The 16,822-nt window shown below is 41.0% G+C and overlaps 1 long non-coding RNA gene and 1 pseudogene across 1 annotated transcript in view; one reads left to right on the forward strand and one right to left on the reverse strand.

Annotated features, from left to right (window-relative positions):
• Nucleotides 1–16,822, reverse strand: part of LOC145822631 (uncharacterized) — an 82,476-nt gene that overhangs the window by 51,674 nt on the left and 13,980 nt on the right. The window lies entirely within an intron of this gene.
• Nucleotides 3,051–4,219, forward strand: LOC114276703 (LOB domain-containing protein 36-like; annotated as a pseudogene).

Consider the following 16,822-nt stretch of genomic DNA (forward strand, 5'->3'; position numbering starts at 1 on the left):
ATGAAGGGAAATGTAGAGGACTGTGTGTTTAACTTTAGAAGAAGGCTCTATGGTTGGGAAGATTGTGAGGTCACAAAGCTTAAAAATTTCCTGGGTGCTGCACCTGCTTTGGAGGTTAACCAGGTTGATAGACCAATGTGGTTAGCAGGAGCAACAGAGGTATTCTTAGTGTCATCTATGTATAATGGGGTTTCTGCTACTGCAAGTCCTCAATTGAGTATTTGTAAACTAGTGTGGGTTAAATACTTGCCTTCCAAAATCCAAATTCTGGGGTGGCTTGCATGGCAGAGTAGATTAAAGACCTCAGCTTTTCTCTAAAGAATTGGTGTGCTTCAAAACAATGCATCAAGTTTATGTGTATTTTGCAAAGATGAGATTGAAACTGTGAACCATGTCATGGTGTCCTGCCTATTTGCGTCATCTGTGTGGTCTAAAATGCTGAATTGGTGGGATGTTCAAGGGGCCTTACCTAGAACTGTTAAAGGGTTACTTTTATGGTGGAATGAGGAGAGGCTCAGCAGTAAGGAGCGCAAGATTTGGAGGGGCATACCTCTCTAAGCTTCCATGTGGTGTTCAATGTCTCACTTCCTAAGGTGGCTGAGTTATGTGAAGTGATGAAAGTCAGAGTTGCACTATGGTTGAGACCGTTAGAACATAGTTTTACAGTTCAGGATTTTGTGATAAACCTTAGGCAAGTGAGAAGGTGCATTTCAGGAAGAAGTATGTGATGTGGCAAATGATATTGATGGAATGACTGATTTGTGCATTAACATCAGGTTGCTGAGGTTGGAGTCTAATCTGGGTGGACTCCTCTGGTTGCTGAGGTTAATGACTGATCTGGGTGTGCTGGCAGTGTATGCTATGTGTAATGCTGTGGTATTGCTGATTGAATTGCTTTCCTATCTATGCTAATTCTGCTACTGAGGTATTACTAAGGTCTTGCTGGTGGATTGGATCTATTCTACTGCTGCTTGACCCTGCTTCTGCTCTGTTTCCCTAGGACTCCATTTCTAATCTTAGATTAATCAGATGTTGTTTGGGTGGATGAAGGCTATTATGTTGGCCTGCACTGATATAGTGTGGAGTGATGAACTGGTATGGGCTACTGTTAAAAGGATTAATTACTCTATCGTAGCTGCTGCTGCTGCTATATAGTGGTAGTTTTGATAAAATGAGTAATTACTCTATGGTGGACTGTTTACTCCGTGGTCAACTAGTTCTAGTCTGTTTATCTCAGTAAAGGAGGAAAAACAACAATAGTATTCTGTTATGGACTAGGGAGTAGTAGCTACAGTAGTATTAGGTCAGTGGTGGGCTAGGGGAGGGGTAAAGAAGAAGAGTTTTTGGCAACGATACAACTGGGATGGAAGGAGTTCAAGTAGTATCCTAATGCGGAGGGTTCGTTGCTACCTTGTGTTATGTTGTTACGCTTCTTAAGGAATGGATGTTGTGGTGGTTTTGTGTTGCAAAAACTGATCTGCTTTGTGCTTGCTGTGCTAAAACTGATCTAGTGGTCTGCGATGTAAAGTATTGTATCAGTAATGATGGTTGATTGATCTAGATCAAATCTGGTGGTCTGCATCAAATATTTGGTTAGAGGTATTATTTGTCATCACCAGTTGGCTCTTTACTTGTTGGTTTGTTGTTTGTTGATTGGCAGTGCTTGTTAGGTGAAGTTCAGGGCATCAGAGGTTCAATGCTTGTTTTTCATGTATGTTTTCAAGTTGAAGTGTTGACATTGAGCTTATTGGTTTAATGAGTGGTTTCTGATGTATTTGTTTGCACTGTTGGTGTCTGCACAGGCCCAATACTCACTCATCTCTTATTACTATTGATTGATGAACCTTTTTGGTGTGGTGCTTTGTATAGTTGGTCTGCTCTTATTTGGGTGTTTTTGATTGGTTTCTCACAAATCTTGGGTTAAGTGCTAGCATATGATTGTACTTCTTTTGCAGTGTCAACCAAATTGGGATTGTTAAGGTTAGCTATGATATTTTCTGCACTTCCCTGCTTTGTTGATGTAATTTTGCATGTATTACGCTTTCTTCATCAATAAAGTTTTTGTTTTGCTGATAAAAAAAAAAAAAAAAAGAAAAAAAAGAATATTTTACTTTGTCCTTACTTAACTATGCACCTCCTCTTTAGGGTGTTTATGAAACAAAATAAATTTAGTTATTTTTTTTTACCAAACAAAGATTCAATGGAAGAATTTTGACTAATTTTTCCAAGAATTAATTTGGGTTTTCAAGTTTTGAGAGGGAGAGTAATGAAGAAGAGTGTATAAATGACTTTTTTCAATTTTAATTTCACATTAATTTTTTGAAAAAGAAGACCCGCTCACAAAATTAGCTAGTGTATTATACTCTTCGTTAATTTAGATGGAAAATGTATATATTTATTCTTCATATAATTTGATATTTTGATTACAACAATGTTAGAGATTTACATTTTGTACATACAAATGCATCCACAATGATATGACAAAGGTGGTAAGTCCCATATAATTGAGTGTATGACCAATAAAAAACTAATACTTGTCAAATCACATCATTGTGGGTTGAATTGTATGAGATTTTTTAAAGCAAAATGTTATAGTCTCAAATTTTCTACGAAATAAATGACCGAATGTCTCACATAGGTGTGGGTTCCACAAAATTGCGAACCCCACATCCATATGTGACATTTGATCATTAATTTGATAAAAAATTTAGTATTCCGACCATTACTCGTTTTTTAAAGCCTCAAACAATTTCCTTTTGATTATATTTATTGCCTTCTCTAAAATCGGTAAATAAAATTTCATTAAATGATATATATTTCATGGGAAATTTTAATATACACATCTTGAAAAATGATATATTATATGTATTTCTAATTATGTAATTTTTTTAATTATCAACAATTTTTCTTTTTCAGTTATTATATTATTTTAGTTATGAGTTATGAAATGTTTAATTATATCCCATATTATGTTTAGTTATGAAAAAAAAAATTGAATTATAATTCAAAAAAAGTATAAAGTTACGTTTTTTTTTATTTATTTATTATTATAAGGTGGGCGTACCATCATCAGTCTCATATTCATATATAGAATGTGACGTTAATTTTGAAGAGTTGAGCTGTTTATAGTTTGGTTTATATTTATAGTTTTCTAAGCGATGTCATCAACGAAGTCTCCATGTGCGGCGTGCAAGCTTCGCCGTCAAAAATACACGCAAGAGTGCGTTTTCGCGCCCTATTTACCACCAGACCAGCCTAAAAAATTCGCCAATGTCGACGCAGTCTTGGGCGCAAGCAACATCGCAAAAATCCTCAAAGCGGGCCAGCGCGAAGAAGCCGTCAATTCCCTCGAGTACGAAGCAGATGTGCGAGGCTCCGCGACCCGGTTTACGGTTGCGTAGGCCTCATATCAATCCTCCAACACAGACTCAAACAAGTCCAAATCGATATCTACCCCGCTAAAAAAGAATTAGCCACATACATTGGACCCTCGGCGGTGTTGCCGATTATCCAACACCCTGGTTTTATGCAAAACAATCCGGCCTCATCTTCAATGATACCTTACAATATGAATTCTATGTCAATGTTGGGTTAATTTACCTGCTGGCAGGCATCGCACAAAGCTCAATTGGTGATTCGCGATGCAACCCCACCACCAACACCACCAGCAAATGACTGTGCCTCAGGAATTGGCAGCCGCGGTGGCTGCCAGAGAACAACAAGAGATGTTGAGGAATTACGAACAACAACAACAACGGGAGATGGTGAGGTTTAACAGTGGGTTTGACCCAGGACCGGTTGGTGGTGGCGGTGGCGGTGGCGGAGCAAGTGGGTTTAATCAGATGACTAGTACTGGTGTTATGTCACCGTCTTTGGCTTTGGTTTCTTTTGATAATCCTTAATTATCAGATTCAACAACACCCACAAGATCACACTCATCACCATCACCACCGCCAGCTTCAGCTTCAGCCACAGCTTTTGCTTCATCAACAACACTCACAACAACCGTAGACATCGCAGCAACAATAGAGGTCGGGAAGCGAGGAACGTCGAAGCGTTGGCCCGTCTTGCTCAAGTATTTTCAAGCTCACTTTCCATCTTTAGCTTATTCTTTCTACAATTTTTCGTTCCAGGTAAAGTCATGCTGCTCCAGTTGGTAGCGATCGACAATGAGATTTGAATTTTTTTTATTTTTTTAGGATTTGCTCAAAATTTTCTCGCAATAAAATTTTAATACATTAATGTTGGCTACACATTTTGTGCTAGCCAATAACAATTCGACGCGTGGCAAAGTAAGGGTAATATGGGGAGACCAGGTAGGTCTTCGATCCTGATCATACACGTGGCAGTCACTATTGGTTGTTATAAGATCTGAGTAGTAGCGGATCAACAAAGAGACATACGGTGACGTGGCTTCAACGGTTGCTCACATTCAAATTCAAATATAGGGGGGAAGCCTAACTGCAAGTAAAGGCGTAGTGGAACTACTTATAAGGTAGCATGATCAGCGATTATGGAGGAGCAGTTCGATGGTTTGAAATGCAATTCGACGGTTATCTTCGGAAAGTATAAATAGCAGGAAGGACTTCAGAGAAAGGGACGAAGAAAAGCTCTGAAGAATTACTTTACATATTCCAGTTTTATTTCCTGTCCTTTATATTTCTGTACTTTAAGTTCCTGCGCTGCACTTCATTTGTAGGAGTAGTTTTCGAGTATATTGCCGCTGTAATTCTCTACGGAACTAAGATCATTGTAAGTTTCTCATACTAATGAAATACTTCAGTTTATTTAACTGTTCTTATGCTCAAGTTCTCTGAAGTCAAATTACCAGTAAGCCACCAGTAAAAGTCCTCTTTATTGAGGTTAAAAGAACCATAACACAATCGTTTGAATAATTGGTTGGCAATTACAATTCTGTAAGGACTGATTGATCCTTGCTGGCACGCTCATAATTACAAAAGTAACATTCGAAAGCCAAAAGGCCAACATATATTTTTGGCACGCCCAGTGGGAGCACTTTAAAAAATGGCTAGACGTAGGAGACAAGGAGAAAATGAACGTTTGGAAGAAGGCGTAGAAGGAGAGGTGGAAACATCCAATCCAGAGGATAATGTGATAACACATCCTGTGGAGACTCTTATCCTATCGGAACCCATGGTCGAACAGACCAATACTTCAGAGCAAGTACCATTTGTTCGTAATAGTGGACGAGATCAAGGAATTGGACCATCCAGTGTCCCATCTACTCAGCCAGTCAATCCGTGGGACGGCTTGATAGATGCCATGGGACAGCAATTAATAAACACAATGGAAATGTGGGCAGTATCCTTTTTGGATCGAATGAATAACCACCAACCAACGAATGTAAGACACATAGAGGAGGTGAATGTCCCTCAGCAAAGATTGGTTAGAGACAAACAGCCTATGCAAGCTAATGGACATTCTAATGGTCAAACCAGTAATCAGATTCATGAAAGATTACCACCTCAGTCTTGGTACGAACCCATTTCGAGGCCTGTAGCAGGCCAGAATGCCTCAATGATCAACAGTGAAGCCATGCAAATTGGTGGATCTGGCCCGATAGAAGAAAATGGCATAAGAATGGTTCCAAATCCCATATTCGAAGCCATACCTGGCGCTAGGGGGTACAATAATCCCTTATTCGAATTTATACCCGGGGGGTTAGAAGGTTTTCTTACAAGTGGAAGGGATACAATACCTGTTCCAGCACCTTTCGTGGGTCCTTTCGCAGGACAAGCTCAAAGAGGTTATCTACACCCCCAACCGCACCCTCTACCACAGGGACAACCAGTCCCAAATGTACCACCTTATGGACCAAAAGGACCACAAGCACAAGTTTGTCCACCAAATCCTGTGTTTGGTCCCCCAATGGTGGTTCAGCAGGCGCAAAATATGGTCCTTAGGAACCAGATCACTGAGATAGTTAGGGAATTGTGTGGACCAATGGCTCGGGGGGTCCAGACCCCTGTGTATAGAAAACCATACCCAGAATGGGTCGATAGGGTACATGAATATCCAAGAGGTTTCAGGATACCAGATTTTGTCCTTTTTCATGGGAACAGAAACCAATCAACAGTAGAACATATTGCTAGGTTTGCCGCCCAATGTGGTGAATTTACCAATCATGACTATATAAAGTTGAGACTATTCCCAAATTCTCTAACTGGAGGAGCATTTGTATGGTATATTAACCTTCCACCTGGCTCCATCCAGACTTGGCAGCAAATGGAAGAGGCATTTCATGCCCAATTCTTCCAATCAGAGCCAGAAGTTTCCATGGCAGACTTGGCCAGATTGAGTCAAAGGCCTGAAGAGAAGGCTACTCAGTTTATTTCCAGATTTAAGAGGGCTCAAAATAAATGCAGAGTAATCTTGCCAGAAACTGAATTTGTAAGATTGGCCCAAAATGGCCTAGAGTTCAGGCTTCGAAAGAAGTTTGATTCAACAGAGTTTAGAGATTTAGTGGAACTGACTTATAAAGTATCTAGATATGAAGCATTACTAGAAGAGGAACAGGATCGAAATAATGCATCATATAAAACATACTACAAAGATCCTAATTATGAGATTGATGCAGCAGAGATTGTGGGAAAAGAGCCTATGATCTGTGAAGCGTTAATTCATAAAGATACGACAATTGACCAGCAGTTTAAAAAGAAAGATCTCCACAGGAAATATTCTTTCGATTTAACTAAGGCAGATGACATTTTTGATCATTTGCTTGCGGCCAACTTCCTTAAGTTACCAAAAGGTGTTAAAATTCCATCTCTTGATGAACTTAAAGGAAAAATATATTGTAAATGGCATAATTCTTGGTCTCACTCAACTAAAAACTGTGTTGTTTTTCGAGACAGGATCCAAGAACAAATTCGGAAAGGGAGTTTGAAGTTCCCAGCCAAAGCTGAAAAAGCCATGAGGATCGATAGCAATCCATTTCCAGAAATTGGGGAGGTGGCAGCCAATGTCATTATGTCAGACTTTCAGAACCTGTCTTTGAAAGAAATGGAGGAAGTCAATGTACAGATGCATGTGGCCAACCAGACAGCGACCAAAAAAGACCTTAGAAGTCCACCAGCTATGGGACGAGATTTCTCACATCAGAGGGAAGACTCTGATGAAGAAGCACTGGATGATGATTCCCTGGAGGCAGCCGTAATGTAACGAATGTGTCCCAGGTGCAGACTGAGTTATAAGTGGTTGAAAGGCCTTCCAGTCGATGGGAAGCAGTATTACAGGGATGTGCAGAGGCGTCCCAAACCAACCAATGCTTATAATAAAAGGCCGTATCCGGCTAGTGTTAGGCGGCAGCCATTAGTGGTTGAGCCTGCAGGTGAGAGAATGCATGCTAAAGGCAAGAGGCCCTTATATGAGTCCAGATCACCTAACTATTACAGGTTGGAGAGTAGTCATTCTGAAAGAAGGTTGGAGAAGAGTTCAGGTTTTGGGATCAAAACCAGGAATTGGCCCCTTGGGCCAGCTTCACGAAGGACAGAAAATGATCACCATCATCGAGAACCTGAATCAAGCTCAAAGCTTGGAGACAGGGCCAAACAGTTGTCTTCACAGCCAGCCTCGAAGGTGACCTCGAAAGAAGAAAGAGGCAGTTCAACGTCTGGGTCAGTAAGTTCGTGGGTACCTGGAGTCCCAGATTGGTTTGTGATGCAAAACAAACCTAGGGAAATGCCTACCCAAAGGAATTTTGGAAATCAAAGTAAGATGGTTAAGCCTCCTTTGGTGGCCCCCAACAACTGGGTATTGCTGAAACACCCAAGAACGAGGGAACCAGATATGGTCCCCGTTATTTCCAGATCACAAAGGAGGAAAATTCAGCGTAGGTATACCCAATACCAGAGAGACCTGAAGGAAAGTGGAGAGAGTTCTTCGATGATTCAGACTGGAGAAAAGAAGAATCGAAAGTCAGACCATAATTCAAAGCTAGTTTCACAAAATGAGGTGGACTGCAGCAGAGAACAGTTGGCCAAGGTTCATTCTGAACTGAAGGTCAGAGAGAAGGAAAGTCTAGCAGGGTTGGAGAAAGCTCTGATGGAGAGTGGTAGCGAAACAGAAGAAGATATTGGCGTAAGCCAGAAGAAAGAAATGGTGGAAGAAGAAATGTTCGAAACTTTCATGGCTGAGCAAACATTTCTGGTTGGAAAACCAACTGAGGAAAATCATTCGAAGGGACCCGTTACCAATGAAATACCAGAATGCATCATGCAGGATGTTTCTGAGGTAATTGACCAAGGTGACCAAAAGGGGAAACAGGTACAGCCAGCCATCTAGTTTGGCTCGTTTCCCCCAGTAAGTGAACATGGTACACATACTACCACAAGAATTCCAAGCTGGAGATGAGAATCAAGAAGGGCAGGAAGCTGATCCAATTCCGATCTCTAGTGAAGATTCACAAGCGAGTATGATACAAGATAATTTCGAGATGGTCACCCCAATGGAAGTTGAATATGAGAGCGAGGAAGTGGTAAGCATTAACCTCTCGTATCCATTCGAGTATCCCTCGAATTCCATGACGCAGCATGTTAAGCCTTTGTACATTAAGGCCTTCTTCGATAGGGTTCAGTTAAACCGAGTCTTGGTGGATAACGGAGCGGCGGTGAACTTATTACCGAAATCCTCCTTGAAGAAATTAGGGAAGAGGAATCCCAGGTTGATCCCAACCAGTACAACCATCGTTGGTTTTGCTGGAGACAAGCAGATGGCCCAGGGAATTCTACCCATCAACCTGAGTGTGGGAACCAAGGACTGCATGACGGCGTTCTTCGTCATCGATAGCAATGCAAAGTACAATGCTTTACTTGGTAGAGATTGGATCCACACTAATAAATGTGTGCCTTCCTCTTTGCATCAGAAGATGATAATGGCTTTAGGCAATGGGAAGACGGAGGAAATTAATGCAGATCCTCAACCTTTCATAGCCTGTGCAGATTTCGCAGAAGCCAAGTTGTATATTGATGGCGTGGCACCGCTCAGTATACTGATGGAATTCGATGCCTCAGTCGAAGTAACGGCTGATGAGGAAGTAGCACACCTGAAGCATTTAGTCTAGGAGAGTGCTGGTGAAAAGCTAGTGGTTAAGGATGAAAATGATGCCTGGTTATAGGCAGCAAGATGGAGCACCAGAAGCCAGGTCTTTGGCTTTAATCAAGTTTTCAATATTGGATATAAAGTCAATAGTCCAGAAAGTTCAAGAGCAAGAGAAAGAAGTCATGACAATTGGCTATCAGTGGGAGCAGCAACAAGCCAGAGTTTTGACCCTTGATAAATACTGTGCATTGGACATAGAAACAAAAGTCCAAGAAATACAGGAAGAAGAAACCTTGTGGACAGATTTTGTCTGTGAGGAGGAGAATAAAGAGAAGGAATCAAAGAGCCTGGAAGCAGAACACAGTAAGGAGATTTCTGCGAAGACAGAGAAGATCAAAGAAGGAGTACCAGTAAGTACTCAGATACAAGACCCCTTAGAAGAAATAAATTTAGGGGAAGAATCTGTACAACAACCCATTTATATGAGTGCTTGGTTGAGTTCTCTTGATAGGGACCAGTTATTAGTTATTCTGAGAAGATATAAAGATTGTTTTGCATGGTCATACAATGAACTACCAGGATTGGATAGGTCATTAGTGGAACATAGGCTTCCCATGAAGCCTAATTTCAAGCCATACAAACAAAAACCAAGAAGAATGGGTTCAGAAGTGATCCAGAAAGTCAAGGAAGAAATTCTTAGACTACTCAAGGCAGGCTTTATCAGAACTGCCAGGTATGTTGAGTGGCTATCTAATATTTTACCTGTAGTCAAGAAAAATGGCAAAATGAGAGTATGCATTGATTTTAGAAACTTAAATCTGGCAACTCCAAAAGATGAATATCCTATGCCTATAGTAGATTTGTTGGTAGATAGCTCAGCAGGACATCACATTTTATCAATGATGGATGGACACTCAGGCTATAACCAAATCTGCATTGCGGAGGAAGATGTTCACAAGACAGCATTTAGATGCCCTGGAAATATTGGGACCTTCGAATGGGTTAAAATGCCATTTGGCCTGAAGAATGCTGGGGCCACATATCAGAGGGCTATGAACACTATCTTTCATGACCTTATTGGTGGGTATCTAGAATGTTATATTGACGACATTGTGGTTAAATCCCAATCCATGGAGGAACATTTGTTTCACCTAGAGGCAGCCTTTGAAAGAATGAGAAGGTTCAAATTGAAGCTTAATCCTCTTAAGTGTGCTTTTGGCGTATCATCAGGAAACTTCTTGGGCTATGTAGTACACAAGAAAGGAATACAGATCGACCAGAATAAAGCCAAAGCCATCATTGAAGCCAGACCTCCATCAAGTAAGAAATAATTACAAAAGTTCCTTGGTTAGGTTAATTTTCTTCGAAGATTCATTTCTAACACTGCAGGGAAAACTAAAATTTTTTCTTCATTATTAAGGCTGAAAGATGAAGAGGAATTTGTGTGGACAACGGAGCATCAAAGTGCTTTCGATGGAATTAAAGCCTACTTGGCCAACCCTCTAGTACTGATGCCACCAAATGGCGTTAAGCCTTTGAAGTTGTATATAGCCGCAGCAGAAGATTCATTGGGAGCTTTCTTGGCCCAAGACGATGAGGAAGGCAAGGAGCAAGCTATTTATTACCTTAGTAGGTTTTTAAATTCTTGCGAATGTAAATATTCAGCTGTAGAAAAGCTCTGCCTTGCATTGTATTTTGCTGTAATGAAATTAAGATATTACCTTTTGCCTACAACTGTCTTGGTAATTTCAACCACAGATTTGGTTAAATACATGTTATCTAGACCTATGTTGAAGGAAAGAATTGGCAAATGGGTATTAGCCCTGTCAGAATTTCACTTAGAATATGTGCCCCAAAGGGCAGTGAAAGGACAAGTTTTAGCCAATTTTTTGGCAGACCATCCATCTCAAACAGAGAGTCAAGAAATAATGGAACTCAGTATGGCTAGTGTCGAGCCATGGCAAATGTGGTTCGATGGATCGAAAGCCAATGGCCTAATTGGAATTGGTATAGTAATCAAGTCACCACAAGGAATTGAAACCACACATGGTTTCAGAATAGATGAAACTGCTTGTTCTAATAATCAAGCTGAATATGAAGCTTTGATAGTAGGATTGGAAATTCTTATTGGATTACAAGTACATGCAGTTGACATATTTGGAGATTCCCAATTGGTCGTTAACCAAGTAAAAGGGATTTTCAAGTGTCAAAGTATAAGTATGCTGCCATATTATGTCGTCGCATTACATTTGCTCTCTCAATTTGAAATAGTAAATGTAATTTATGTCCCGAGATTCTTGAATAGTAGAGCTAACGATGTGGCGCAGAAAGCTTCGAATTTGAAGAGTAAAGATGGTAGCCATTGGGATGTAAGCCAAACGACGTACCAAAAACCTATACCTCCTTTAAGTAAAAGGAACATGGTCCTGGAAATCAATTATAATGATCTGCAGGAACAGGATTGGAGACATCCAATAATGCAATACTTGGTTGGCCCATCCTCGAAAGCCAGCAGAAGAGTTAAATTGCAATCTGTGCAATATATCATATACAACAATGATCTCTACAAAAGAGGGGGAGATGGTCTATTGTTAGAATGTTTAGGGCCAAAAGAAGCATTAATAGCTATGGCTGAAGTTCACGAAGGTATCTGTGGTGCACATCAGCCTGGTGTAAAAATGAGATGGCTGCTTCGAAGACATTCCTATTATTGGCCAACTATCCTTAAAGATTGCATAGAATATGCAAAGGGCTGCCAGGCATGTCAAAAGCATGGTACAATAAGGCATGTGCCCATAACTGATCTACATGCAGTAGTAAAGCCTTGGCCATTTAGAGGATGGGCCATGGATATGATGGGGAAAATACACCCTCCCTCTTCGAAGCATCATTGTTTTATTTTGGTGGCTACTGATTATTTCACCAAATGGGTCGAAGCCAAACCATATAAAGCTGTAGATCAGACGGAGGTTATTGGGTTCATTAAAGATTTGATCCATAGATTTGGCATCCCACAAACGATAACAGTCGATAATGGGACTGTTTTTGATGGGAAAATGGTAAAGTCTTTTGTGGCTGAGTTCGGGATTAGCCTTGTGAATTCCACTCCATATTACGCACAAGCCAATGGTCAAACTGAGTCATCTAACAAGTCCTTAAAAAAGGGAATACAAAAGGTTGTGGAAGATAATCCGAGAGATTGGCACAACTTATTGTTAGATGTATTGTGGGCTTATAGAACTTCCCCAAGGTCAAGCACAGGAGTCACTCCTTATGCCTTAGTTTATGGGCATGATGCAGTGTTACCAGTGGAGATCAATGTTAAATCCTTAAGGGTAAAATGCCAGAACCAGTTGGATCCTGAGCAGTACTATCAAAGTATGTGCTTAGAATTAGAAGATATAGATGAAGCTAGAATCTTGGCATTAAACAGCATTCTCTTTCAGAAGAAGAAAGCAGCCAAAAATTATAACAAGAAAGTCAAACACATTGGCTTCGATGAAGGTGATTTGGTGTGGAAGACAATACTCCCAATAGGGATTAGAAGCCATAGATTTGGCAAATGGTCACCTAACTGGGAAGGACCATATCAAATTCATAGAGTTTTGCCTTTTGGGGCATACCATTTGAAAGATTTAAGTGGTTATGTGCATTCCAAAAAGATTAATGGCAGATATTTAAAACCTTATTTTCCAACTATTTGGGAAACACAGGGAATAAAATAAACACTGAGTACAAGAACATAAAATAGTAAACAAAGGAAATGTTTTATAAATAGTCAAGTACATTGTGCCACAAGTTGGCCCAAAAATCATTACAATGTTTTAGCTATTTTTGTACAACAGATTTCCTATTGGTAAACGACGAAAACAGTTGAATAGCTGCAGCCATATCTTTCTTTTGATCAGCCAGTCCTTGATTGGTGATTTGCAGTTTGAGGTCAGTTCGGAGTAAGGCTTGATTCACTGCAGAAAGCTCCTCTTCAAGTTGAGCTTTCCTCTCCAGCAGTTGAGTTCGGAAGTGAGAGGCAGAGGAGTGTTATTCCTTAAGCATCGATACTTCAGTATGCACTTGAGAAACAAAACTTTGATCTCTGACCAATTTCTCATCTGCGGCCTTGGCAGCATAACAGATGCTGATGTAAAAATCGATGGTAGCTGCTGCCTGGGATAGGTGGTTAGAGACATCCATACCAGACTGCTCAGCAAGTTTGCAGCATTGAAGAAACCCGTTTTTAATTATAGGCCTTTGTAGGGCCTCGAAGGGAATCCTCGAAAAAGAAATTAGCAGGTCTAGACAGGTGTCCAAGTCTATCGAAGGCACAGAAGGTTGGCTGCTGGAGGAAGGAGAGCTCTCGAAAATTTCCAGCAAAGAATCAGCTAAAACTAATGGCTCAGCCTCCTCATCAAATGTCGGAGAAGTAGAAGTGATGTCAAAAAGACCAGCTAATCTTGCCTTAAAAATATCAATCTCATCAGTAGACATGAGGGAAGCAGAGAGAGTTGCCATAGGAGACACAGAAGATTGCATAGCAATAGGAGAAATGGGTGGAGCATCTTTGATGGTCTCCATGGTCCTAGTCACCAATGAATCAAGAGAAGGAGGGCTGGAGCTAGGTAAAGGTAGTAAGTCACGAATTGGAAAGCTGTCAGCACCCATCAAAGACAAGGTAGCACTTGGAGTCTCCTTGGAAGGAGAGAGAGGAGCAAGACTCGGTAAAGAAGTAAATTGAGGAAGTCAAGAGTCAAGTAAGAAAGATAGGGAGCCAAACTAAGAGGAAAAGGTGCAGGAATGCTTGGCCTCAGGAAAAGTGTAGAAAATGTAGACCCTAAAAATGGAAGTATGGTCTGAGTAGTCCCTACATCCTGCATCTGATCTACCTCGAATGAAACTGAGAGAGGTCTCATCGGAAAGATGCACTCAGAAGTGGCCGCTCCAAGAGGAAGAAATGTAAGGCAATGTTAAACCTCGATACCAAAGGTTAACAGAGGAAAAATCGCAGAAGCATAAAAATTACCTGCTCCAAAAGTATCGGCGATAATGGGGGAACTACGAAGGGTGTAATCTCTGGCAATCTGTTGCCTTCTTACAGGTTCCCTTTGTAGTATGTCAGCAGCAGCAGGTTCATCTCTCAGAAACTGTTGCTGCCGTCTCTTCTCAGCTCTCTCAAAGACAATCATGGCTTTAGGATGTTCTTGCTCTATTGTCTTGACGGCTGTTTCATAGATGGTATCTTCGACTGAGATAGGAGCGGAAGCAGACATCTTTTTTCTCCTCTCTATGGCTTTGGCAATTGTCAGAATCAGAGTCTTCGACCATATCGGAAGGAGAGACAGTCACCTTTCTTTTCCTTTTCCTCTGTATTGGCAGGGTCTGCTCTTTCTCAATTTCTTTCTCAACTTTTCCCTCAAGTTCTTCAAGTTGCAATCTAGATTCCAAAGAGATGAATTCATCTTCTGACTCTCTGGCAGTTACCAAGTCGGATGAAAAGACGATCGCCTTCTTCTTCCTTTTCAAAAGTAACTCTTCCTCTTCATCTGATTCTTCCTTTTCTTTTCCTTGAATATTGGATTTTCCCTTCTCGAGTTCAAAGAGGCTCCTTTTCTTTTGTGATTGACCACCTCCACAAAAGAAGAATTGAAGATAAGGCAAAATGCATTATGAAAGACAAAAGGAGAAGAGATAAGGGTATACCTTTCTTCGAGGCAGCCCGAGTGACTTTGGGAGGAATTGAAGCAGCAGGAGCAGCATGTGCTAATTCTGAAACAGTGGAAGAAATGACCTCCCCAGTTTCTTTGGGCTTGGTCACATCTAACACTGTTAGTAGGCTTAAAGGTGGAATGGCCAAATAAATCTCCATGTTAGTCACCCACCAGTTTTGGTACCTCTTCAACACGGTACCTTGAGGAATGAAAGGGGTGTATTCAAAGGTGGCTAAGTCATCTACAAATTTCAAAGTTGCCTCTTCTAGCCTGGATTTCCTAACTTTCAAATCCCTTCTGGTAAGGCTGAGATTTGTATTGCTACAGAGAGGTATTGGGACTCCTTGTGTGAGGCCAAATTGTCTAGCAAACTGAGCTGGACAGTAAGGTTCGGCAATGCATTTGTAGGCCTTCGGGTTCAAAGTCCCGATAAATAACTCTCTGGGAATCAGAATGGAAGCCCATATATCCTTGTGAATAAGTGAAGTACAGGACTGGTCACTTAGAAAATTCCTTAACCAAGATGGACCAATGGAAGGTTCGAAGGGACGAAAGCGGTAAGTAGGCAGGGAGGCTGGAAGCTGGTGAAAGAAAGAGAAGTAAAAGGCAAAGGTAGAAGGGTAAAGTGAAGCATTGGCTATCCTTATGCCATGAGTAATAGGGTTTGGCTCGGAAAATTTAAGGCATTTGGATTGTAATTCAGTAAAATAGGCGAAAAGCCAAAACTGAAGGATCCAGAATGGGCCCCCTTGATTAGCATCCAAGGGTTTCTCACAAAAAAGGGAGCAGACTCTATATACGTGCCCTAGAACATGTGGGGCTAAGGCCACATTTTTCTGTAAAACAAAGGCTTTGGCAAGAGGGGCAAATTCAGGCATAATTCTTTGAGAAGAAGTGCAAAAAAGGAATTTACAAAGCTAATACAATAAGAAAGAAAAAAATTCCCTATCAGTCACAGGGCCCTGTCTTTTATTCTCAGCCCTAGTGAAATCACTATAAGATGAGTTAAGGGAGGGGAGAGAGAAAGGGACTGCTAAGTCAGGATAATCTGGTCCAAAAGGGGTGCCAATGGGAGATAGTCCCAGTAAATGGCAAATATCAAGAACAGTAGGGGCCATCATCCCATATCTAAATTGGAAAAAGTTAAAAACAGGATTCCAAAAACATAGGGCAGCAGGAACAAGGAAAGGGTCCTCTGAAATAGTTACCCTAGACAGTCTGAGAGCATCGAGAAGGCAGAGTTCTTGAAAGTCCAGGGTCCTAGCAGGAATAACCTGATCATACCATTCTTGCCACTCTGGTCTCACCGTGGGCCAGCATCGGTGGGGGCAATTTATCCTCCAGTTCCTCCAGTCAAGACCACATTCATAGAGAAGACATTGGTTTTCTAGTCGGGGATATAGGGCTGGGAGTTCAGTGAGGACCTCTTTGAATATGGGCCCAAGCACATAGTCTGATTGCGCATGGCGTCGAGGGACAAAGATGCGTCCATCAATAGCATTCTTCTCCCCAGCTTTGTACTTTTCGCATTCTGCATCAATAATCCTCTTTAGGGCCACAGATGGGCTCATGCGCTCTACGACTGATACTGAAGGAGAAGCCATTGACGGTGTGCTTTTCTTCGGGAAAGGAAGTAGAGAGAAGCCGACGATCGGTAATAAGAGGGGTTTGTGCGATTAGAAGCGCAAGTGATTTTAGAACACAAAACAAAAGGGTTTTTAAAGCTCTCATATTTGAAAGTATATTACATGAGCTGTTAAGTATTAAAAGTACGGATACAAAAGCTTCCTTCAACATTGATGCTTTTGGAGGGAAAAACAATGCCCAGTTGTTAAGGCTAGCTTCGAAATAAGAAATTTTGCCTCGAAGCCAAGTCAAACGGCTTCGAAACAGAAAAGCCAGCTTCGAAGTGGGTTGCCATACCCAAAATATAAAAATACTCGAGTATTTATTTCACTCAAAAGAGCTTAAAGACCTGTTTTTAGAGTTTTTAACAAAGGTAATGTCCTTCGAAGCAAAACTTGAGATTCTTTAAGGATGGGATTTGGTGTTCGAAACAT

This window comes from Camellia sinensis, chromosome 3, assembly GCF_055761805.1.
Source record: "Camellia sinensis isolate YWXY chromosome 3, ASM5576180v1, whole genome shotgun sequence".
Taxonomy (NCBI): Eukaryota; Viridiplantae; Streptophyta; class Magnoliopsida; order Ericales; family Theaceae; genus Camellia; species Camellia sinensis.